The 24,100-nt window shown below is 38.4% G+C and overlaps 1 long non-coding RNA gene across 1 annotated transcript in view; it reads left to right on the plus strand.

Annotated features, from left to right (window-relative positions):
- Positions 1–358: 358 nt before the first annotated feature.
- LOC147997945 (uncharacterized) overlaps positions 359–24,100 on the plus strand; it is a 60,697-nt gene continuing 36,955 nt past the window's right edge. The window contains exons 1-2 of the long non-coding RNA XR_015647402.1: positions 359–505; positions 6,923–6,987. This is a non-coding gene — a long non-coding RNA (uncharacterized LOC147997945). The remainder of the gene's footprint in view (positions 506–6,922; positions 6,988–24,100) is intronic.

Below are 24,100 nucleotides of genomic sequence, written 5' to 3' on the forward strand. Positions count from 1 at the left end.
CCCTAATTCCAGGTCTTCACATCGTTGGGTGTTAACAAAGATGGTCTCCATTTCAAGGCCTTAATGAACTCTCCCTATTCTCAGCAACTGAGTTGTAATGAAGTAGTGAGAACTCTGAAGCTCTGGAAGGAGAGTGTGTATGTGTGTTCCCTGCCTCCAAAGTGAGTCTTTGGAAAAGGTACTGTAGGAACTGGTCAGTCTGTGTAGGGTTAGCGAGCATGTAGGCTATGACTTTTCCCAGTGACATCATCAGGAGTGCTTTCTCTGGAAATTCTGTTGTATCCAGGAGAACCTTAGAAACTTCTGTGATCTCACCAGTGTTGTGGTGACACAAATTGCCAGTGTACTATACCTTCAGAGCCTAATTGTTTCAGAAGCAGCCATGCTCTCCAGGGTGCTCAGTCTATTTTGGAAGTAGAATCATATACTTGCAGAGACCAGACTAAGATAGAATGAAGCCAGCCTTCTATTATGTTGGAGAACATGACAAATAGAATAGTCCTAGGTAAGGCCCAATGAGTACTTGCTGGGGTCGGGTAGGTTCCTGGAGGAGGGTGGCTTGAGTTGGTCCTTGCAGGAGTAGGACTTATGATTTGGAACTTCAGTCTTCCTAAATGGCTGACCCAGACGCAACAATTTCTGATCAGTAGTTTAACAGAGAGCCACAAATTAATATATGCAAACTGCTTTCCTTGGTGCTCTTTAATATCATAGGGAGTGTCAAAGAACACTAGGATGAGCCTCTGTAAGAATAACAAAGGGTCTCTCTCAGGATAAGCTGTTGAACACCTTTATTTTTAGCAGTGTCATGTAGGTTACATGGGTAAGTGATAGCAAGAGGGATACTCTCCTGCTCATGTATCAAAGTGTCATTTACTTTGTTCTTGAAAACGCATGATTAGAGATTCAAGAAATTAAGCTGTTTGGAATCAAGAAAATACATGTCTCATATTAGCTGAGAATGTCCTCCAATTCTTCCTGTTTGTGCCACCTTTTGCATTTATGTGGCAGAGGATTGGGATTAGGAAGTGCCGTTTATGTCTATAATGGCATATGTCATCATATGGCTAGGACGGTGGGGAAGAGGGACATAGCTGAGTTCAGCTTAAAAGTAGCTTTCTTCCTCTGTCAGAGAGTCAGTGTATCTCTCAAAATGTTCATCCTCAGACTTCTGTTTTAGACTAAGCATAGTTTCTCCTGGCACTATGTCTTCATACATGCCAGTTTACTTGTGTTATATACAGAGTTTGATCTGAAGGCATTATCACAACCTTCCACAACACTTGATAAGGAGAGTGCTTGAAGCATTTGGAGAACATGAAAATTGCTCTCCACAAAATGCAAAATGAGAGAAAAAAACTCTGAATAATACTGACATAATACCCAGAAAGGACTTAAATGAGAGGTAGTCACAGTGAAAGTTATTAGTTGAGTGTTTTAAGGTGTCTTTTAATTTCATGTTTCCTCACTTTTCAGTTGTCTAAAACTCCAGGGTGTCATCATAATGAAAATCAATTTCCTGATTGTATTTTAAACACAGACTGTGAAGTTCAGATAGGAGTGTGATGGGAGCACAGGTTATTTTGATTTTGACAAAGTTAAATCATAGCCTGTGGCCTGAATCACAGTCTGGGTATAAGGGTTGTAGTGTGTGGGCTCTCATTGTGTGTTTTAAGAAGGCTGAATAGGTGTTGACTTATGGGAATTTCTCTATGCTATGTTTATGACCAATTATTGTTGTAATTGACCTGGACATGCTTGGGCTTCTAAAGGTCATGGGAACAGCTGGAGGGGCATGATCCCACAGTGTGTGACTGGATTTGCAACAGAAAATATTTGGTTTCTCTGATTTTATTCATTGTCCTTTGAGCTAATGCAACACCATTGCATTTATTTGACATTTTAATTGTATTTGAGTGTGTGTGTGTGTTTGTGTGTGTTTGTGTGTCTTAGTGTTTGTGTGTAGTGTATTTGTGTGTGTGTGTGTGTGTGTGTGTGTGTGTGTGTGTGTGTGTTTGAGTATGTCTATGTCTATCCCTGAAGACCTGGCAATTCTATGTTTTTGATTTGGCCTGAATATTAGTCTGTCTCTATTTCCATGGTATGATAGTGATGAGACTGAGAGCCTTACTTGGAGCATTAAAACATTTTACCGCTTCTAAACTTGGACGCATATTGCACTTTCCTGGTGTGTGTTATACATTCTTTTTCCTACATATACTGATTATGTTCCTTTGGTTTTTGTGTAGCAATAGGTTCTTTGATTGTGAATTCTTTCCTACGAACAGGAAAGTTGTCTTCTAAGGTTTAAGTCAGAGCTTTTTCTTTAGTACAGTGTCCTGGGATGTTCTTGGCAAGCTAGTCTATTCCTTCCAGCCCCCTCAGGAGCTCAGGCTGATCAGCTCCCTCCTTTTGTTTGCTGGCTCTGCTTTTCTCAGTTCCCTAATAATAAGTTTAATAAGAACCATACCGACCCAGTACAAAGAAGCAACTGTGGGTCAAACCCTAAGCTAGTGTAGTTCAGGATTCAGTCTTGTTTTATGTAATCCTTGGATCTCAGTTCATAAAGTTATTTGATTCTTGGAATAACTCCTACCACAAGAACAATTTTGAGTCTGAGATGCTCATGATGCAACAACAGCAAGTGATGACTGACCTGAAGAAAATGCACTGGCAGATCAATGAATGTTGTACAAATCTAATTAACTCACAAAAGAAAACTGATGACTAATGCACAGGGTTTGACCCCAGCACTAGGAATAGAACGTGTCTGCACATTCTTGTCGTTGAACTAAAGTGAGCATCAGGTTTTATATTTGAAGCATTCCAGGAAGTCTGCCTTTAAAGGAGTCTCTAGGATTCTAGGATTCTTACTTGTAGTTATTTTGGCCAAAAGTAAACAGCCAGTGAATATGAATGTATATATATATATATATATATATATATATATATATATATATATATATATATATATATATTTCACTAGAACAAATGGAAACAAAATTTTCTAATCTGATTTTAAATTGCCCTTATGGGGTCTTGATCACTACTGTAACTACTTATAGGGGGAAAACTATCCAACAACATTGGCATTAATTAAGGGAAATCACAGGAATGAAGAACATGGATGTAAGTGCCAAAACCTCTCACTAAGGGCTCTTCTGCCTTCTTTGCTCTTGGTATATAGTGAGTGTACAATAGAAGTTCATGTGGCTTTTTGCATCTTCTCAACATCCTGGATATTTCAATCATTACCTGCTATCAGTTTCTTTCCAGATTGGCCTAAACTTGGCTTATTGTTCCTTGGCTTTGGAGGTTGGCCTGGAATTTTTTATTCGAAAGATTAATTTTTGTAGAGTTGAATCTGCAACCAGAAGATGTTCAGGAGTTATGCCCAGGTTTTTAATCACATCTTTCCCTCAGACAGACCTTAGGCTCAAAATAGTCCAGAGCACTCATCCTGTGTTGTATCCATGGCACTCATAACTATTGTTATTCAAAGTCATTTGATCTGAATGAAAACTATCTTTAAGGAGGTTTTAGAAAAGGGATGACCATCAGACATTGCTGGGGCTGTCAAATGAGAACCCATGTACAAATCTTCTGAAAATTCAACCTTTGATGCTGAAATTCCAGAACAAGAAATAGGTGTCAGCAGAGAAACTGTGGGATATTAGTTTTGTAGTGGTAAACCTCAGAGTGGCCTTTAAGTGGAATTGTCCAGATGTCTATCAGCCAGAAAGTGAAAACGTACAATGTTATCCATCCCTTCCGAGGATTTTTTTTCTGGGTTTGGTTATGCATTCAACCATTTGGCATTGAATTAGTGAGTCTTATCTGTGTTGAAATATATCTGACAGGATCTCACTACAATTCAAAGAGTTTTTGCTTGGATTGTGGTTGTGGAGATTTCCTAGTTGTTTGTGCTGGTAGTTTTGGTTCCCATGTCAGGTATGATATGGTACCCCTATTGGTAACTGCTGCTCATTTTGCATTCACTGGGGAACAGTGAGTTAGAGGACTGAAGAGGTTCATATGTCACCACCAATGGTCCATTGTCTGAAATTAAGCCTACAGTGCAGAGCCGTGAGAACTTTCTAAGCAGGATTGGGTAACAGGCAAAGATACCTGTTTCTAACTTCTGTGCTCACTACATACATATCCCATTCAAGGGTTGTTTTTTTTGTTTGTTTGTTTGTTTTGCCTTTTTTCCTTAAGGTACACTTAGGAACCTGGGTGATATCTTATATTACCTTTAACTGGGACACTACCCACATTCTAAAAGTACTCTGTGTTTGTGAACAAATGTATTTGGTTGAGTTCAAAAGTGTGTATGTCTGGGTGTGTGTCTGTGTGTCTGTTTGTCTGAGTGTCTGTACACATGCATGCTTCCATGGATAATATTATCTTCTAATGACCAGTATGAGGAGACAAAGTAAGAAAGACTGCAGGATCCCCTGAAACAGAAAGAATTGGTCACTGAGTAAAAGGACTTGGCTGAGAAGATGCATCACCATATCGGTGTCACTGAGATTATTTAAAAGCATGGGATGGGAGGACTCAAGTAGATTACCAGTACTTATAAAGAGTCCTTTCAGGTGTTTAACTTTCTTCATAGTTCTCTGCAGTTGTCAGCTAGGAACAATTCAGAATATTGTTCTCCTACATTTAAAAAGAAATATGTGATCCATATAGATTCTAGCTATTGTATATTCATCCCTCCCATATGAGCTCTCTAGTATTTTCTGAGCCCATTGCCATTAAGTTTCCCCTAAATAGTTTTAGGATACTGATAAACAAAGTAGTGATATAGTTTATTTTCTGCATGAGCATATCCTTTAGATTTCAGTGCCTCCCATTGGGAAGATTTTCTTGCTGAATTTAATATCACTTTAGTGTGCATGTACCTCCTGTAATATTGATTCTCTGGCTCTTGGCGATTATTGAGTTTTAAAGTGGAAGCCAGGCAGATTCCTATAGTGGAGAAATAATAATTGCCTTCATTTCAGTGATGACCAGGTGTCCTAACCCTTTTTTTTTTCTAGGTTGCCATATCTCTCCTCTAGTGACATTAAGACATTGCAACATGATATTACACAATAAAACATAAGGATGATTGGTGTAATGTGCTGTTCACAATTTTATTTCTAGGAGTTTTTAAAATCTGAGAAAATATGCAGCCCTGTGAGACCCTTTCCTTATTTTCTTGGGCATGAGTCAATGGTCTCAGATAAAATATCATACTGTATTATCCTGCTGAATTGTGCTGCTGTCTTTTGTATAACTGACATGACAAGTCCCCACCAGGCCTTTTCCACCACTTAGTCTGAAATACTCCTGTAGATGCTAGAACTGATCATAGACTAGGACTCTAGCTCTCAGAGACAGAACTGTCCACTCGGAGCACTGAGCGTGCAAAAAATTACAAAACCTAATTCATCTGATTCCTCATAATAGTAGCAATTTGGTTTCCACTTGAAAGAGCATGAGGCATCACATGGAACATTCCACATGTTTAACCATTTGAGGACTTGTAAATCAACAACCAACCACCCTGATTGAGGCATGTCTTCACATACCTTCGAAGATATTTTTACCATCTTGCCTGATGATCTGCTATGTTTGCAAGGGCAGCGACTGGCTGTAGATGTATGTTGCAATACCTGCAGCAATTGAATGCTGCCTAAGTTAACTACTGTATTTGGTTTTTGGTTTGAAGCTTGATTTTTTGTGTGTTTGGTTTTCCTTTTTTACATTTGAAATTTTGTTATTTATCTGTTAATTAAAATGCCATATTACTAAGGATATATATATATACATATATATGTATACACACACACACACACATATATATATATATATACATATATATATATATATATATATATGCCTTCTGAGTCATGTGTGGCTCTTCTCCCTGTAACAGCACAAGTATAAGGCAACAGTGGTTTTCTGCAATTCTCATGCATCTTAGGATTCATAACTGGTTTACAGCCAGGCAGAGCTGCACAGGAAACTGTATTCTTGATGTATTTGTGTGTCATGGTCTGTGGATCCCAAAATCATGATTAAAAAAATCCTTGCTGTATGCTGCCACTCTTAAATTAAGCTACCTTTATTATCAAAAACAAAGCAGAAACTGAGAAGTATTTCTCTAATACATAAGAGAAAATAAAAATATTCAATATGGGAATATAAAAAGAGGCCAGGACACACAGAGATATATGCCTATGGATTCCTTCAAATATAGAATCAGCAATGACTGCAATTTTCAGTAATTCCAACAATTTTGTAGGAATGAAGAGTTTTATTATTATTGGTGGTTTGTTTTTAGTTATTCTTGATAATGATATTGTTGCTCAGTTCTATTTGATATAAATTATAGCTTCTTTTGTTGAGGAGGTGTATCAGGTTTTTACATTTTCATTGGATAATTTTTATCAATTTTTCAAATATTATGTCCCTTTCCAGTTTCCACTAATAAAAAACCCTATTCTCTTCCCACAACCCCTGCCTCCATGATGGTGTTATTACACCAGAGCATGCTCTCCTTCCCCCTTTCCATGTTTGTTGCAACCAATTCTGCCAGTGGACAACAAAGAGCAATGGATTTCACACAGACCTGAAGTGACAGAGGATTGTTATTTGCCCCTTAGGTCCTCTGGGATTCAAATTCTCAAAAAGATGATAGATGTCAGTCCATGTCCTTTTGTTATTCCTTGTGTGGTTTATCATTTGGAATGGATAACACCCAAATAATGTGAGAAGTTTTTTGAGACCTGTAGGGACACATACAGGAGTAGTCATGCTAATGGTCTAAATTGCCAGGCATACCCGTAGGAGATTAGTGGGCTCAGGATCATGCCTTAGCATCTCAGCATTGTCAGGGTTGGAATAATTCTCTCATATCTCATTCTGGAAGATATTGCAGACTGAGGTCAATTAGATGAAATGAAGAAGTGAAGAACTCTCCTGGGAGTGGAGCTGGTGAGTAATACCTGTTGTTGCTCAATCAAAGCAGTGTTAACGGCAAGATTCATACTAGATTTGGGATATGGAGCTTTCAGCAGTAACTACACATCTCTGGTAGAGAATGTTTGTTTTCTAGACTAGGAAGGATGAAGGATGAAGATCCTGCTCTCTCACCACATTAGATCTCACAGTATAATATGAAGTGTTTTCCTCAGATAAATAAGTGATTAATGTTGTGTTCCCAGAGTGACATGACTTATAAAAGAATATGTAAGAGACATGATGCTTGGTGGAACAAATTTCATGTGCCTATAGATTTCTGCTCTCAAACCAATGTCAAGACAAATCTACTATTTATGAATGACAGAGAGATTTACACAGAGTACCACCTTACAGATACAGAGCTACTTATGTACCATTACTGAAGTGATCAGAATGCAAGTTGTCTCAGGATGTCCAGTAACTGGACTCCAAAACTCCAAACCTGAATTTCTTCCATAAGATCCATATGGTTAAAGGAAAGTACAAACCTGCCACACACTATCCTCTGATTTTAACATTTTATGAAAGTGCAAGTTCTTAACCCACAGAAATCTAAGAAATCTAATTAATATTGCTATCTTATGGTCTACTTCCTCCATCTGATGTATGCATGAAGATGTATTAGTTTGTTTTTCATTTGAGGGATTAACTTGGCTATTTGCCCTGAATCTATAGAAATTAGGAAGACCTGCATTGGAGCATTTCATACCTTGACAAAAATTGATTTAGGGAATATGATCCTTGAGAATATGCAACTGAGCTGATTCTTATCTTTTGCCTTTTTTTCAAATATTTGTTTTCATTTTAAATGTAATTCCCATTCCAGTTTCCCCTCAAAACACCTGATATCCCAGTCCTTTCCTGCTTCTATGAGTGTGATCCTTCTCCTACTGACATCCTGCCTCCTCTCTCCCACCGTGATATTTCTCTGCTCTATGGTATTACCCTTGAGAGTCCCAAGGGTCTTACTTCCCATTGATGTCAAAATAAGCTATCCTCTGCTACATATTCATAGCAGATTGGTCATAGGTCCATCTCTATGTTCTCTTGAGATGGTTTATTCCTGGAGAGTTTTGCATGGTCTGGTTTTTTGATATTGTGTTCTTCTTATGGGGTTGCAAATCCCTTCAGCTGCTTCAGTCCTTTGTCCAATTCCTCTGTTGGGGACTCAGTTCACAATTCAGTGATTGGATATAAACATCTGCATTGTTTTTGGCAAGCTCCGGCAGACCCTCACAGCAGACAATTCTATCAGGTTCCTGAAACATCCATTTCTTGGTATCTGCAAATTTGCCTGGGTTTGGTGCTTGTATACGTTCTGGATTCCTACAGTTTGGCAAGTCCCTTGATGGCTTTTCCTTCACTATTTGCTAGATATGTTTTCTCCATATGTCCACCTGTGATTATTTTTGCTCTCCTTTCTATGTTCTGAAGCATCCACTCTTTGGTCTTCTTACTTCTTGAGGTTCATATGGTCTGTCAATTGTATCTTGGGAATTCTATGGTTTTGGGCTACTATCTGCTTATCAGTGAGTGCATACCAAGTGTGTTCTTTTGTGACTAATTTACCACACTGAGGATGATAGATTGAGTTCCATCCATTTGTCTAACCATTTCATGAAGTCATTGTTTTCAATGAGCTAGACTCATAGGAGGCAATCTTTATTCTGTTTTTCTCACTAGATAACTCGTGTAGTAGTCAGGAATATCCAATAGAATTTATATGATGAAATTCTTTATCCACTTAAAGGGTTTTTCTGTAAAAATTCAAGAAATTATAGCAGCTAATTCAAAAATGGCTGATTATGAATTGGATGTCCGAATATCCCGGGGCTCTTCAATGAATGAAGAGGCTGATATTTCAACTTTTCCTCAGTATATTCTTGAATCATTAATGAAGTGTCTGATTTCATTTGAAAATACAGATAGGCTAGTAAGGTGAATCAAATCAGGTTACAATAACAGCTTCTTTATTTCAGTCCTAAGTTATGCTTCTAGAATTAAGAATGGTTTAGATTTTATCTGGCTTAAATTTGTGTAAATTTAAAGGTGTAATTTCCTACCTCACAGATTCAAACTGATTTTAACAGAAATCCCTCACAGTTGTGCCTTCTATTTTTTGGTTTCAGTTAATCCAGATGAAGTCCAAGTTGGAAACCATTGATAGCAATCCTTTTCATATTTCCTGCTTCAATGATATGTTTTAGCACTTGTCACAGTGAAAGATCAAAAGACATAAATGACTGGAATGAAAAGATTCACCTATGTTTTCTAGTCCACACAGTAATGATGACTTTTCAGTGACTCTTTATGAGCACAGATGATCCAAATATGGATAAATAACTTATCTCATTTTTGAGAGACATCAGAAGGAACAAGAAAACAATTTCAAAAAGTCTGTTCTCTCCCTAAAAGTTTGGATTGAAATTCAGATAATTATAATCTATCTAATAGTATTAGTTCCTGAAATGAAGGTAAGAGAGCGTAAATTAGTAATCTTTACACAAAAATTTAAAAATCCCTAAAAGAGCAAACACATAGGATATGACAGAAATAGTTTTGACCAGGCCATTTGATTTTGGTCTTGAATTTCTCTAGATCACTTTTTGGTCATTCTGGGTATTGTGAGATGGATAATACTTCCTCCCTTAAAGAGGATAAATCACAGAACACTGTGTGCTCTTCTTTGTAAAGAACAACTAGAAGCATCCATTTAGTTTCAAAGCAAACATGCTTTATATTATGATGTGAAGTTTCTCCTAGTGTCAGAGATGCAAGGTTGGAGTCAGCAATGTAAGGAAACAGGAACAAGAAATCTTCCATGTAGTTAAGCTTTTAAGGTTTCTCAAAACACCAGCAGAGTTGACTCAGTGTTGGATTACTTGTAGCTAATTCATAGTTCTCTTTGCATTTTTTGTATTTTAATCCACAATATTTTACTGTTTAATTTCGAACAGTTGGTAGGGTAATTCCTCACAAGTTTTTTTTTTTTTTTTTACAGTATGCTTTTTACTGGTATAAAGGAAGCCTAAGGACATTTGTGTGTTTATATTGTATTCTGCATTTATTAATGTATTTATCAGTCTTAAGAGACTGTGATACATTTTTAGAGTTTTTAAAATACTTTCACATAATATGTAAATCAGACCACTTTGACTGCTCCATTTTTTCATCTTTCTCCCTGGATTTTCTTCAGCTGTTGAATTGTTCTAGCTAAAAATACACAATCTGGGATTCATAGGTATGAAAAAAGTGTATATTCTTGTCTTGTTCCTGATTGTAGTGAAACAGCTTTGAATTTTTCACTGTTTAGCATGGTGATAGCTTTGGGCTTTTTGGATCTAGCCGTTGTTATGTTGAACTATATCTTCTATAGCTATGGCTTCTCAAGGACTTCTGTCATGATTGTTACATTGTTGATAAATGTATGTTAAACAAAATGTGGTCGAAGATTTTCTTTTTAATTTTCTCTTGAATCTGTTTATACATATTTTATTGATAATATGTGTGTATAGATAGAAATTAGTCTGTAATACTCTCTTCCTCTCTTTTCTGTCACTTGACTATAATTCTATCTCCCTCTCTCTTTCCCTTCCTGTTTGCCTCTTTCTCCCTATGTTTCATATCCTCTCCTTTTTTTTCTGTCAATTGTTGGGTATTAACAGATAGAAAATAGGTTTTTAATGTATGTGATCCTTTTGTCCAATTTATGGTATAGTCTAAGAACCTTTAAATCATCTTTAATGTCTAATCAAATTGTAAGATCAAATATTTGAAGTCCTATGACCTTTTAAGTGGGATATTTTAAATACATGCCTTTATTGGTTATTATGGTGCTGTTTACATTATGCACATTGAGCTGATTTAATACTGACATATCAAATACATCAACTAAATCATGAATACTTTAAAAGAATATTCTAATTTTGGCAATGTAAATATAAAATTACTTGTGTTTTCTCTATGTCTTCTTTCTTCTCTTAAATTTTATTAATTCCACCTGTCCTTTTACCTAGCTTGGCCAAAGTTTATGAAAATCTTTTTAATATTTTCCAAGAACGATCTCCTGCTTTCATTATATTTTTGTACTCATTTTATTGATTTCATCCGTGATGAGTTTGATATACATTTTACCCTTTCCACGAGGCTCAAAGGCTATCCCAAGAGATGGGGCAAAGAGACTGTAGCTTCCCAAATTGATGGTTTATCAGAGCGAAAGAGTATCTTCAGGATAAGAGGAGTGTTGCACTCATGACACATAGCATCTGTGGTACCCTGGAGAGCTTCAAGCCATTCAACAATCAAGAATGCAGTGGAAAGACCTGAGGGCTCCTACTGCTAACTGCCATACTATGGACAGTTATTGACTTCTGTTTTATGGTTGAACAATTATTTGTAATGGTTTATCATGGAGTTAGTATACAATAATTTGTTGTGGAAGATATACAAACATAGGATTCAAAGAAGTAGAGAGAGATGTAGGAGGCATAAATGGGAATATTATCATCAAACTACATGGGTGGGAATTCCCAAACAATAAAATATTTTTTTTTATTAACTTGAGTATTTCTTATATACATTTCGAGTGTTATTCCCTTTCCCGGTTTCCGGGCAAACATCCCCCTCCCCCCTCCCCTTCCTTATGGGTGTTCCCCTCCCAACCCTCCCCCCATTGCCGCCCTCCCCCCATAGACTAGTTCACTGTGGGTTCAGTCTTAGCAGGACCCAGGGCTTCCCCTTCCACTGGTGCTCTTACTAGGATATTCATTGCTACCTATGGGGTCAGAGTCCAGGGTCAGTCCATGTATAGTCTTTAGGTAGTGGCTTAGTCCCTGGAAGCTCTGGTTGCTTGGCATTGTTGTACTTTTGGGGTCTCGAGCCCCTTCAAGCTCTTCCAGTTCTTTCTCTGATTCCTTCAATAGGGGACCTATTCTCAGTTCAGTGGTTTGCTGCTGGCATTCGCCTCTATATTTGCTGTATTCTGGCTGTGTCTCTCAGGAGCGATCTACATCCGGCTCCTGTCGGTCTGCACTTCTTTGCTTCATCCATCTTGTCTAATTGGGTGGCTGTATATGTATGGGCCACATGTGGGGCAGGCTCTGAATGGGTGTTCCTTCAGTCTCTGTTTTAATCTTTGCCTCTCCCTTCCCTGCCAAGGGTATTCTTTTTCCTCATTTAAAGAAGGAGTGAAGCATTCACATTTTGATCATCCGTCTTGAGTTTCGTTTGTTCTAGGGATCTAGGGTAATTCAAGCATTTGGGCTAATAGCCACTTATCAATGAGTGCATACCATGTATGTCTTTCTGTGATTGGGTTAGCTCACTCAGGATGATATTTTCCAGTTCCAACCATTTGCCTACGAATTTCATAAACTCGTTGTTTTTGATAGCTGAGTAATATTCCATTGTGTAGATGTACCACATTTTCTGTATCCATTCCTCTGTTGAAGGGCATCTGGGTTCTTTCCAGCTTCTGGCTATTATAAATAAGGCTGCGATGAACATAGTGGAGCACGTGTCTCTTTTATATGTTGAGGCATCTTTTGGGTATATGCCCAAGAGAGGTATAGCTGGATCATCAGGCAGTTCAATGTCCAATTTTCTGAGGAACCTCCAGACTGATTTCCAGAATGGTTTTACCAGTCTGAAATCCCACCAACAATGGAGGAGTGTTCCTCTTTCTCCACATCCTCGCCAGCATCTGCTGTCACCTGAGTTTTTGATCTTAGCCAATCGCACTGGTGTGAGGTGAAATCTCAGGGTTGTTTTGATTTGCATTTCCCTTATGACTAAAGATGTTGAACATTTCTTTAGGTGTTTCTCAGCCATTCGGCATTCCTCAGCTGTGAATTCTTTGTTTAGCTCTGAACCCCATTTTTTAATAGGGTTATTTGTTTCCCTGCGGTCTAACTTCTTGAGTTCTTTGTATATTTTGGAAATAAGGCCTCTATCTGTTGTAGGATTGGTAAAGATCTTTTCCCAATCTGTTGGTTGCCGTTTTGTCCTAACCACAGTGTCCTTTGCCTTACAGAAGCTTTGCAGTTTTATGAGATCCCATTTGTCGATTCTTGATCTTAGAGCATAAGCCATTGGTGTTTTGTTCAGGAAATTTTTTCCAGTGCCCATGTGTTCCAGATGCTTCCCTAGTTTTTCTTCTATTAGTTTGAGTGTGTCTGGTTTGATGTGGAGGTCCTTGATCCACTTGGACTTAAGCTTTGTACAGGGTGATAAGGATGGATCGATCTGCATTCTTCTACATGTTGCCCTCCAGTTGAACCAGCACCATTTGCTGAAAATACTATCTTTTTTCCATTGGATGGTTTTGGCTCCTTTGTCAAAAATCAAGTGACCATAGGTGTGTGGGTTCATTTCTGGGTCTTCAATTCTATTCCATTGGTCTATCTGTCTGTCTCTGTACCAATACCATGCAGTTTTTATCACTATTGCTCTGTAATACTGCTTGAGTTCAGGGATAGTGATTCCCCCTGAAGTCCTTTTATTGTTGAGGATAGCTTTAGCTATCCTGGGTTTTTTGTTATTCCAGATGAATTTGCAAATTGTTCTGTCTAACTCTTTGAAGAATTGGATTGGTATTTTGATGGGGATTGCATTGAATCTGTAGATTGCTTTTGGTAAAATTGCCATTTTTACTATATTAATCCTGCCAATCCATGAGCATGGGAGATCTTTCCATCTTCTGAGGTCTTCTTCAATTTCTTTCCTCAGTGTCTTGAAGTTCTTATTGTACAGATCTTTTACTTGCTTGGTTAAAGTCACACCGAGGTACTTTATATTATTTGGGTCTATTATGAAGGGTGTCGTTTCCCTAATTTCTTTCTTGGCTTGTTTCTCTTTTGTATAGAGGAAGGCAACTGATTTATTTGAGTTAATTTTATACCCAGCCACTTTGCTGAAGTTGTTTATCAGCTTTAGTAGTTCTCTGGTGGAACTTTTGGGATCACTTAAATATACTATCATGTCATCTGCAAATAGTGATATTTTGACCTCTTCTTTTCCGATCTGTATCCCTTTGATCTCCTTTTGTTGTCTGATTGCTCTGGCTAGAACTTCAAGAACTATATTGAATAAGTAGGGAGAGAGTGGGCAGCCTTGTCTAGTCCCTGATTTTAGTGGGATTGCTTCAAGTTTCTCTCCATTTAGTTTAATGTAAGCAACTGGTTTGCTGTATATGGCTTTTACTATGTTTAGGTATGGGCCTTGAATTCCTATTCTTTCCAGGACTTTTATCATGAAGGGGTGTTGAATTTTGTCAAATGCTTTCTCAGCATCTAATGAAATGATCATGTGGTTCTGTTCTTTCAGTTTGTTTATATAATGGATCACGTTGATGGTTTTCCGTATATTAAACCATCCCTGCATGCCTGGGATGAAGCCTACTTGATCATGGTGGATGATTGTTTTGATGTGCTCTTGAATTCGGTTTGCCAGAATTTTATTGAGTATTTTTGCGTCGATATTCATAAGGGAAATTGGTCTGAAGTTCTCTTTCTTTGTTGTGTCTTTGTGTGGTTTAGGTATAAGAGTAATTGTGGCTTCATAGAAGGAATTCGGTAGGGCTCCATCTGTTTCAATTTTGTGGAATAGTTTGGATAATATTGGTATGAGGTCTTCTATGAAGGTTTGATAGAATTCTGCACTAAACCCGTCTGGACCTGTGCTCTTTTTGGTTGGGAGACCTTTAATGACTGCTTCTATTTCCTTAGGAGTTATGAGGTTGTTTAACTGGTTTATCTGTTCCTGATTTAACTTCGATACCTGGTATCTGTCTAGGAAATTGTCCATTTCCTGAAGATTTTCAAGTTTTGTTGAATATAGATTTTTATAGTAAGATATGATGATTTTTTGAATTTCCTCCGAATCTGTAGTTATGTCTCCCTTTTCATTTCTGATTTTGTTAATTTGGACACACTCTCTGTGTCCTCTCGTTAGTCTGGCTAAGGGTTTATCTATCTTGTTGATTTTCTCAAAGAACCAACTTTTGGTTCTGTTGATTCTTTCTATGGTCCTTTTTGTTTCTACTTGTTTGTTTTCAGCTCTGAGTTTGATTATTTCCTGGCTTCTACTCCTCCTGGGTGTATTTGCTTCTTTTTGTTCTAGAGCTTTTAGGTGTGCTGTCAAGCTGCTGACATATGCTCTTTCCTGTTTCTTTCTGCAGGCACTCAGCGCTATGAGTTTTCCTCTTAGCACAGCTTTCATTGTGTCCCATAAGTTTGAGTATGTTGTATCTTCATTTTCATTAAATTCTAAAAAGTTTTTAATTTCTTTCTTTATTTCTTCCTTGACCAGGTTATCATTGAGTAGAGCATTGTTCAATTTCCACGTATATGTGGGCATTCTTCCCTTATTGTTATTGAAGACCAGTTTTAGGCCGTGGTGGTCCGATAGCACGCATGGGATTATTTCTATCTTTCTGTACCTGTTGAGGCCCGTTTTTTGACCAATTATATGGTCAATTTTGGAGAAAGTACCATGAGGAGCTGAGAAGAAGGTATATCCTTTTGCTTTAGGATAGAATGTTCTATAAATATCCGTTAAGTCCATTTGGCTCATGACTTCTCTTAGTCTGTCTACATCACTGTTTAATTTCTGTTTCCATGATCTGTCCATTGATGAGAGTGGGGTGTTGAAATCTCCCACTCTTATTGTGTGAGGTGCAATGTGTGTTTTGAGCTTTAGTAAGGTTTCTTTTACGTATGTAGGTGCCCTTGTATTTGGGGCATAGATATTTAGGATTGAGAGTTCATCTTGGTTGATTTTTCCTTTGATGAATATGAAGTGTCCTTCCTTATCTTTTTTGATGACTTTTAGTTGGAAATTGATTTTATTTGATATTAGAATGGCTACTCCAGCTTGCTTCTTCTGACCATTTGCTTGGAAAGTTGTTTTCCAGCCTTTCACTCTGAGGTAGTGTCTGTCTTTGTCTCTGAGGTGTGTTTCCTGTAGGCAGCAGAATGCAGGGTCCTCGTTGCGTATCCAGTTTGTTAATCTATGTCTTTTTATTGGGGAGTTGAGGCCATTGATATTGAGAGATATTAAGGAATAGTGATTATTGCTTCCCGTTATATTCATATTTGATGTGAGGTTATGTTTGTGTGCTTTCATTCTCTTTGTTTTGTTGCCAAGACGATTAGTTTCTTGCTTCTTCTAGGGTATACCTTGCCTCCTTATGTTGGGCTTTACCATTTATTATCCTTTGTAGTGCTGGATTTGTAGAAAGATATTGTGTAAATTTGGTTTTGTCATGGAATATCTTGGTTTCTCCATCAACGTTAATTGAGAGTTTTGCTGGATACAGTAATCTGGGCTGGCATTTGTGTTCTCTTAGGGTCTGTATAACATCAGTCCAGGATCTTCTGGCCTTCATAGTTTCTGGCGAGAAGTCTGGTGTGATTCTGATAGGTCTCCCTTTATATGTTACTTGACCTTTTTCCCTTACTGCTTTTAATATTCTTTCTTTATTTTGTGCGTTTGGTGTTTTGACAATTATGTGACGGGAGGTGTTTCTTTTCTGGTCCAATCTATTTGGAGTTCTGTAGGCTTCCTGTATGTCTATGGGTATCTCTTTTTTTAGGTTAGGGAAGTTTTCTTCTATGATTTTGTTGAAGATATTTACTGGTCCTTTGAGCTGGGAGTCTTCACTCTCTTCTATACCTATTATCCTTAGGTTTGATCTTCTCATTGAGTCCTGGATTTCCTGTATGTTTTGGACCAGTAGCTTTTTCCGCTTTACATTATCTTTGACAGTTGAGTCAATGATTTCTATGGAATCTTCTGCTCCTGAGATTCTCTCTTCCATCTCTTGTATTCTGTTGGTGAAGCTTGTATCTACAGCTCCTTGTCTCTTCTTTTGGTTTTCTATATCCAGGGTTGTTTCCATGTGTTCTTTCTTGATTGCTTCTATTTCCATTTTTAATTCCTTCAACTGTTTGATTGTGTTTTCCTGGAATTCTTTCAGGGATTTTTGCGATTCCTCTCTGTAGGCTTTTACTTGTTTATTAATGTTTTCCTGTGCTTCCCTAAGTGTGTTCAGGTCTTTCCTGAAGTCCTCCAGCATCATGATCAAATATGATTTTGAAACTAGATCTTGCTTTTCTGGTGTGTTTGGATATTCCATGTTTGTTTTGGTGGGAGAATTGGGCTCCGATGATGGCATGTAGTCTTGGTTTCTGTTGCTTGGGTTCCTGCGCTTGCCTCTCGCCATCAGATTATCTCTAGTGTTACTTTGTTCTGCTATTTCTGACAGTGGCTAGACTGTCCTATAAGCCTGTGTGTCAGGAGTGCTGTAGACCTGTTTTCCTCTCTTTCAGTCAGTTATGGGGACAGAGTGTTCTGCTTTCTGGCGTGTAGTTTTTCCTCTCTACAGGTCTTCAGCTGTTCCTGTGGGCCTGTGTCTTGAGTTCACCAGGCAGCTTTCTTGCAGCAGAAAATTTGGTCTTACCTGTGGTCCCGAGGCTCAGGTTTGCTCGTGGGGTGCTGTCCAGGGGCTCTCTGCAGCGGCAGCAACCAGGAAGACCTGTGCCGCCCCTTCCGGGAGCTTCAGTGCACCAGGGTTCCAGATGGTCTTTGGCTTTTTCCTCTGGCGTCCGAGATGTGTGTGCAGGGAGCAGTCTCTTCTGGTTTCCCAGGCCTGTCTGCCTCTCTGAAGGTTTAGCTCTCCCTCCCACGGGATTTGGGTGCAGAGAACTGTTTATCCGGTCTGTTTCCTTCAGGGTCCGGCGGTGTCTCTGGCAGGGGTCCTGCCGCTCCTGGGCCCTCCCCCACGGGAGCCCAGAGGCCTTATACAGTTTCCTCTTGGGCCAGGGATGTGGGCAGGGGTGAGCAGTGTTGGTGGTCTCTTCCGCTCTGCAGCCTCAGGAGTGCCCACCTGACCAGGCGGTTGGGTCTCTCTCTCACCGGGTCTGGGAGCAGAGAGCTGCTGCGGGCCGGGATCCGCGGGTGTGGGACTTCCGGTAAACACAGAACGTGCCCGGTTCTAGAGAAATTCTGCTTCCGTGTGTCCCAAGCTCACCAGGCAGCTTTCTTGCAGCAGAAAATTTGGTCTTACCTGTGGTCCCGAGGCTCAAGTTCGCTCGTGGGGTGCTGCCCAGGGGCTCTCTGCAGCGGCAGCAACCAGGAAGACCTGTGCCGCCCCTTCCGGGAGCTTCAGTGCACCAGGGTTCCAGATGGTCTTTGGCTTTTTCCTCTGGCGTCCGAGATGTGTGTGCAGGGAGCAGTCTCTTCTGGTTTCCCAGGCCTGTCTGCCTCTCTGAAGGTTTATCTCTCCCTCCCACGGGATTTGGGTGCAGAGAACTGTTTATCCGGTCTGTTTCCTTCAGGGTCCGGCGGTGTCTCCGGCAGGGGTCCTGCCGCTCCTGGGCCCTCCCCCACGGGAGCCCAGAGGCCTTATACAGTTTCCTCTTGGGCCAGGGATGTGGGCAGGGGTGAGCAGTGTTGGTGGTCTCTTCCGCTCTGCAGCCTCAGGAGTGCCCACCTGACCAGGCGGTTGGGTCTCTCTCTCACCGGGTCTGGGAGCAGAGAGCTGCTGCGGGCCGGGATCCGCGGGTGTGGGACTTCCACAATAAAATATTTAATGTATATTTCACAATGTGATGTATTTAGAAAATGTTTTATTTTTAGGATGTTTCATTAAATTACTTTATGAAATTCTATTAACTACAACATGTCTGCCAATTCTGTGAGCTCAGTGAGAGAGTATTATCTAATATACCATTAATTTAAAAGGTCTTCTACAGAAATAGTAAATATTATTTCAATGTACACATACAATAATGGGTTTATATAAAACATTCATAAAACAAGAACACTATATATCAAGAAAAACATAAATAAAATGGTCTATATATATAAGCATAATTTTCACAATTTAAGAAATTCAAATGATTTAGAACCTTAATAATTATCATCCATAGACTTTACAGAAATGCCTAGGAAAATTATTATGAGATATTTTTTCATACCTTTTAGAAAAATGCAGTCTAATAACACATAAGAGAGCTCATATGAACTTAATGGGTTATGGATCAAGTGGAAAATTTCGATTCTCCTGGGGGCAATGCAAACTTCTTTAGGAACCTTGGAAATCAGTATAATGTTTCTTCAGGAAGGTTGTTATGGTTATACCTTGAGATAGAACTCCAGGACATATATGCAAATGTTGATTAATCCTAGCATAGAAATGCTTGCTCCACCATGTTCAATGAAGCTCTATTATAGTATTCAGAATTTGAAAATATTCAACTTGTAGGGGTTGGGGATTTAGCTCAGTGGTAGAGCGCTTGCCTAGGAAGTGCAAGGCCCTGAGTTCAGTCCCCAGCTCTGAAAAAAAGAACCAAAAAAAAAAAGAAAATATTCAACTTGTCCATTAACAGATGAATGCATAAAGAACATGTGGTGATTTTTCAGATTGGATTGCTCTTAATAATCACAAAAAGGAAAAGCATCCCATTCTCTGGAAAATAAACAGATTTTGTAAAAGTCATGTGAATGAGGTGGTCCAGATCATAAAGTACAAATGGGATAAATATTCACTTTAATCTGAATGTTAATTATTCAATCTGTGTTACTAAATGATTAGTTTATTGTAAAAAGCTAGAGATGTGAGCTAGTCTATCCTCATTTTGACAAGTACAAATTTGCTTATGGATTGCTGAGGGACTCTGTCAGGAAAGGGAATGTCAAATGTGAATAGAAAGGGAAGAGGGTGATGATGCAGGGGATATAGAGAGGGACACTTAATATTAAGGAACATTTGAGGCATTGAATGGAAGCCTAAGGGAGTAGAAATACAATTTTTTATTTCAATTTTTATAAAGGTAGCTTAAAATTTATTATACCTGCAAGGACAGATGATAAAATATTTACGTGTCCATCTATGTGAAATTTCAATAATAAGTCACAAATTTATGGAGTTTATATTTCAGTATATCTACATAACAAATAATGAATATGTGTTCCATATATATATATTATATATAAAGAGACAGAGAGAGACAGAGAGAGAGAGAGAGAGAGAGAGAGAGAGAGTTTACATTTAAACTGTCGTTCCTCAAATTGGTCTTTGTTCATTGAATCCGCCAAGCCATACTTATCATCATTTTTTCTAAAAGGATGCTGAACCCTCTATATACACACTTCTACTTTAGCACTCTAGATAAAGGTGTATCTCTTGGGTATTAAATTTCAAAAACAGCAATTGCCTCCCTACTCAGAGATGGCAGACAAGGCAGTTGTCTTCTCCATATGCTCTGCTCTCTATGTAGCAGAAGCCATGGACTGGCCGAAGTATCCACTTTAGTTTGTGGTAAAGTTCCTCAGCCTCTGAATTACCATTAACTTAATAGATACTTATGTTCTTCATATTGGGTTCTAATCCCGTTCACCTCCTTCTGTGTTCCTCTCCCTCTTTTTTGTGGTTATCACGCTCAGTTAAATTGTGGGCTTTGAACACCCATAAAAAAGGGGAGGGGGAGGGATTAGGGGGATGTTTGCCTGGAAACCGGGAAAGGGAATAACACTCGAAATGTATATAAGAAATACTCAAGTTAATTTAAAAAAAAGAAAAAAGAAAAAAAATGTGGGCTTTGAATATCTGCCTTATTCTCAGTCAGGTGCTTTTAGATCCCCTCTGTGGAAAGCCCTATCAGTCTCTCACTGCAAACACATATTGGCAACAGGAATATATCCAGGACTTAGAGTGTGTTAATGAAATTGTTGTCACAGAGGTGTGGTCTCTGGATGGCCTTCCACTAAACCCCTGCACCTTTTTCTGCCTTTACATTATTTTAGGCACAATAATTATAGTTTATATTTTTGATATGTGTTTGCACCCACCCCTCTGATGGGGGGTATGTCTAGGTTCAGAAGGCCGAATCTTGTGGTCCTCTCTCCCTGTTGCTTGGTATTTCAGCTAACATTATCCTAGTAAGTTTGTAGGAGCCTCTAGCATCCCTAGCATCTGGGATTTTTCAGGGTTTACCCAAATTCCATATCCCCCAATGATACTTATTGTTATTCATTCCACTTTTCCTGTAGTTTACTCTTCGGTATTCCCATAGTTACTACTCCTTTTTTTCCATCCTTCTCTGTCTTTAACTAGTTCCATCCATCGCTCTGTCTCCCATAATCACTTTGTTCTGTATTCTAAGTGGGTTTCAAGCATCCACAATTTGGCCATTTACACTGTTAACACTCTTGTGACCAAAGATTTCTATAGTGGGTATTCTATTCTTTGGGACTAAAATTCACTTGTCACTATGTACATGCCATATTATGTCCTTTTTGATCTCTGTTACTTCAATATTTTCCTGTTCCATCCCTTTGCGAACAAAGTTTTATATGTCTTCATTTTTAATACCTAAGTACTATTCCTTTTTTTATAAATATACCACAATTTCTGCATTAAATCTTCAGTTGAGGTATATCAGAGTTGTTTCCAGCATGTAGCTCATGTAAGTATGACTGCTATGTACATATTCAACCACATGCCCTTGTTATATGTGGATCATGTTTGAGTGAATGCCAAGAACTGAGATGTGTAGCAGGGTCTTCAGGTAAAGCTGTTTGAAATGTTCTCTGAACCAACACGTTTGTATCCAAATTGGCCATACAGTTAGTAATCCCACCAGCAATGGAGAAATATTCCACTTTCTCTGCGTTCTGGCCCTCTCTGCTAATGCCTTATTTTGTATGTTAGCCATTCTAACTGGTGTAAAGTACATTCTCAAGATCGTTTTGATTTGGCTTTTTCTGATAACTAAGGATGATAAACATTTGTTGGTGTATTTCTCGGGAATTGAGATCGCTCAGGTGAGAATTCTTGGTTTACCTCTTGACCCCCGTTTAAAAGTTGGGTTATTTTATTGCCTGAGTGTCTAACGTTTTCAGTTTTTCATATGTTTTGAATTTTAGCACTCTCAGATATAGGGATTTTAAAATTCTTTTTTAATCTGTAGGTTGTTGTATTGCCCTATTGACATTATCCTTTGCCTGAACGAATGTACTCAGGTTTCTAACATTTCATATATCAATTGTTTATTTTAGAGCCTGGTCCTTTGGTATTCTGTTCTGAATAATTTCTCCCATGCAAATGTGTTTTAGGCAGTTTCTTGAAATTTTCCTTCTATAAATTTCTGAATGTCTGATTATATGTGGATGTCCTTGTTTGACTTGTCCTTGAACTTTATAGTGAGAAGTAGAAATGGATCAATATGCACTTTGCCACATGCAGACTTCCGGGTAGGTTAGCATCATTTCTTAAATTGCTTCCTGTTCTCCATTGAATTATTTTGGAATCTTCAAAATCCATGGGATCATAGGTGAGTGGGTTTATTTAAGGTTCTTCAGTTCTCTTCCACACATTTACCTGTCTGTGTTAGGAACCCTATGAAGCTTTTGTTCACTATTTCTCTGTAGTATCTCATGGGGATAGGAATGTTGATTCACACACAAGGTCTTATATGATTGGGAATTGTTTTGGCCATCTTGTTTTTTCGTTGAAGTATTGAGTTGCAATTTTGAGGCAGTTTCTTTAATCTGTAGTATGTTTGTTTGGATGACCCTTTTTGACTATGCTACTTTTTCTGATCCATGAACATGGGAATTCTCCCATCTTCTGGGATCTTCTTTGATTTATTTCCTCAGAGAAAGAAATTTCAGTTTCTTTTGATATGTTTTTTTCACTTACTTGGTTGGAATTATGACAAGATATTTTATATTATTTGCAAGTATTGTGAAGGATGTTATTTCTTTAATTTCTTTCTCTGCCCATGATGTTGTAAAATATAAAAAAATAAAAAAGGTACAGTTGTCTTTTACTTCACTAGGTCTGACAATGTGGTGCCCCAAGATATCTGCTAGATATCTAGGTGGAAACACATCCCATCTCCTTGGCAGCCCAGTGACTCCTGCTGCTGCACACTTGGCTACATTCAAATCATCACATGGAAGAAGACACAACACAATAACCTTAGATTCAATTGATAAGATATAATATCCCACCTAAACATACAAAGCCCAGTATCATCCATCCCTTAACAATATTGATAACAACCCGTAAATACACAGAGCAAGATATTTACGTCTGCCTACATTGTCCTGCCACAGCTTCCGTGCCTCTCCTCCTCCTCTCTCCCTCTCTCTTCATTCCAGTCTATTCTTCTTCCTGCAAACTTTACTCCTGCCAATCCATCCTTCTCATCCAATGACAGGTCTCCTCCTATATTGTACCTGCCTCACCTGTGACATCATCCCACATTTCACCCTTTTCATCTATTTAAAAAAATCTTTTTTCTCAAATATCTCTCAAATATAAGGTGAGCATACCTATTATTATTTTGTAATTAAAAGAATAAAATATATCTAACAACCAGTCGAAGACTATATCAGATAAACAGAACATTTAGTTATTCATTCTACCTTAAGAAAGGCTTAATCTCTATATTTTAACTTGGCTAGAGAGTATACTATCTGATAACTAATAAAATGTGTTTATTCAGACTTAAATAGACAGATAGGCTATGAGACTATAATCAGTCTTCAACCCCATCAGAAATCTGAGAATGATCAAATATCTATGCACATAGGAAGCCTAATATGGCTCCTAGAACTGAGAGGTTGTAGAGATAAGTCTTCATTAGCACAGTCACCTGTCAACAACATGAGACTCAAGTCTTCAGCCTTCTGTACCAAAATCAACCTGCAGATTCTTAAAATGCAGATTTTGAAGGGTTGATCACCCTGTCTTGGCACAGTTTATCATTCAACTCTTCTGCATAATTTGTCCCTTTTTGGACAGTATTAGCCTGAAGTTGAAACAGGCAGTTTTGTCAAGTGGCTGCCTAGCCACAATGTATTGTCTCATCTGGAAGTAGAGATGTTCAAATTCTTCATTAAATCCCCCAAAGGGGAACTGTTATGAGCAGCTGTTTCTCAAGAAAAGATAAATAACTTTAAATCTCATTTTTTTTTGGATTTCTGACTTTTGAAAACTGTTTACCTATATAAGATAATTTGTACTGTTTTCTTTATATCTTAATAATATCTTGAAAGTAGTCATACAAAGTCAACA

The sequence above is a fragment of the Rattus norvegicus genome, chromosome Y (assembly GCF_021556685.1).
Source record: "Rattus norvegicus strain SHRSP/BbbUtx chromosome Y, alternate assembly SHRSP_T2T, whole genome shotgun sequence".
Classification (NCBI taxonomy): domain Eukaryota; kingdom Metazoa; phylum Chordata; class Mammalia; order Rodentia; family Muridae; genus Rattus; species Rattus norvegicus.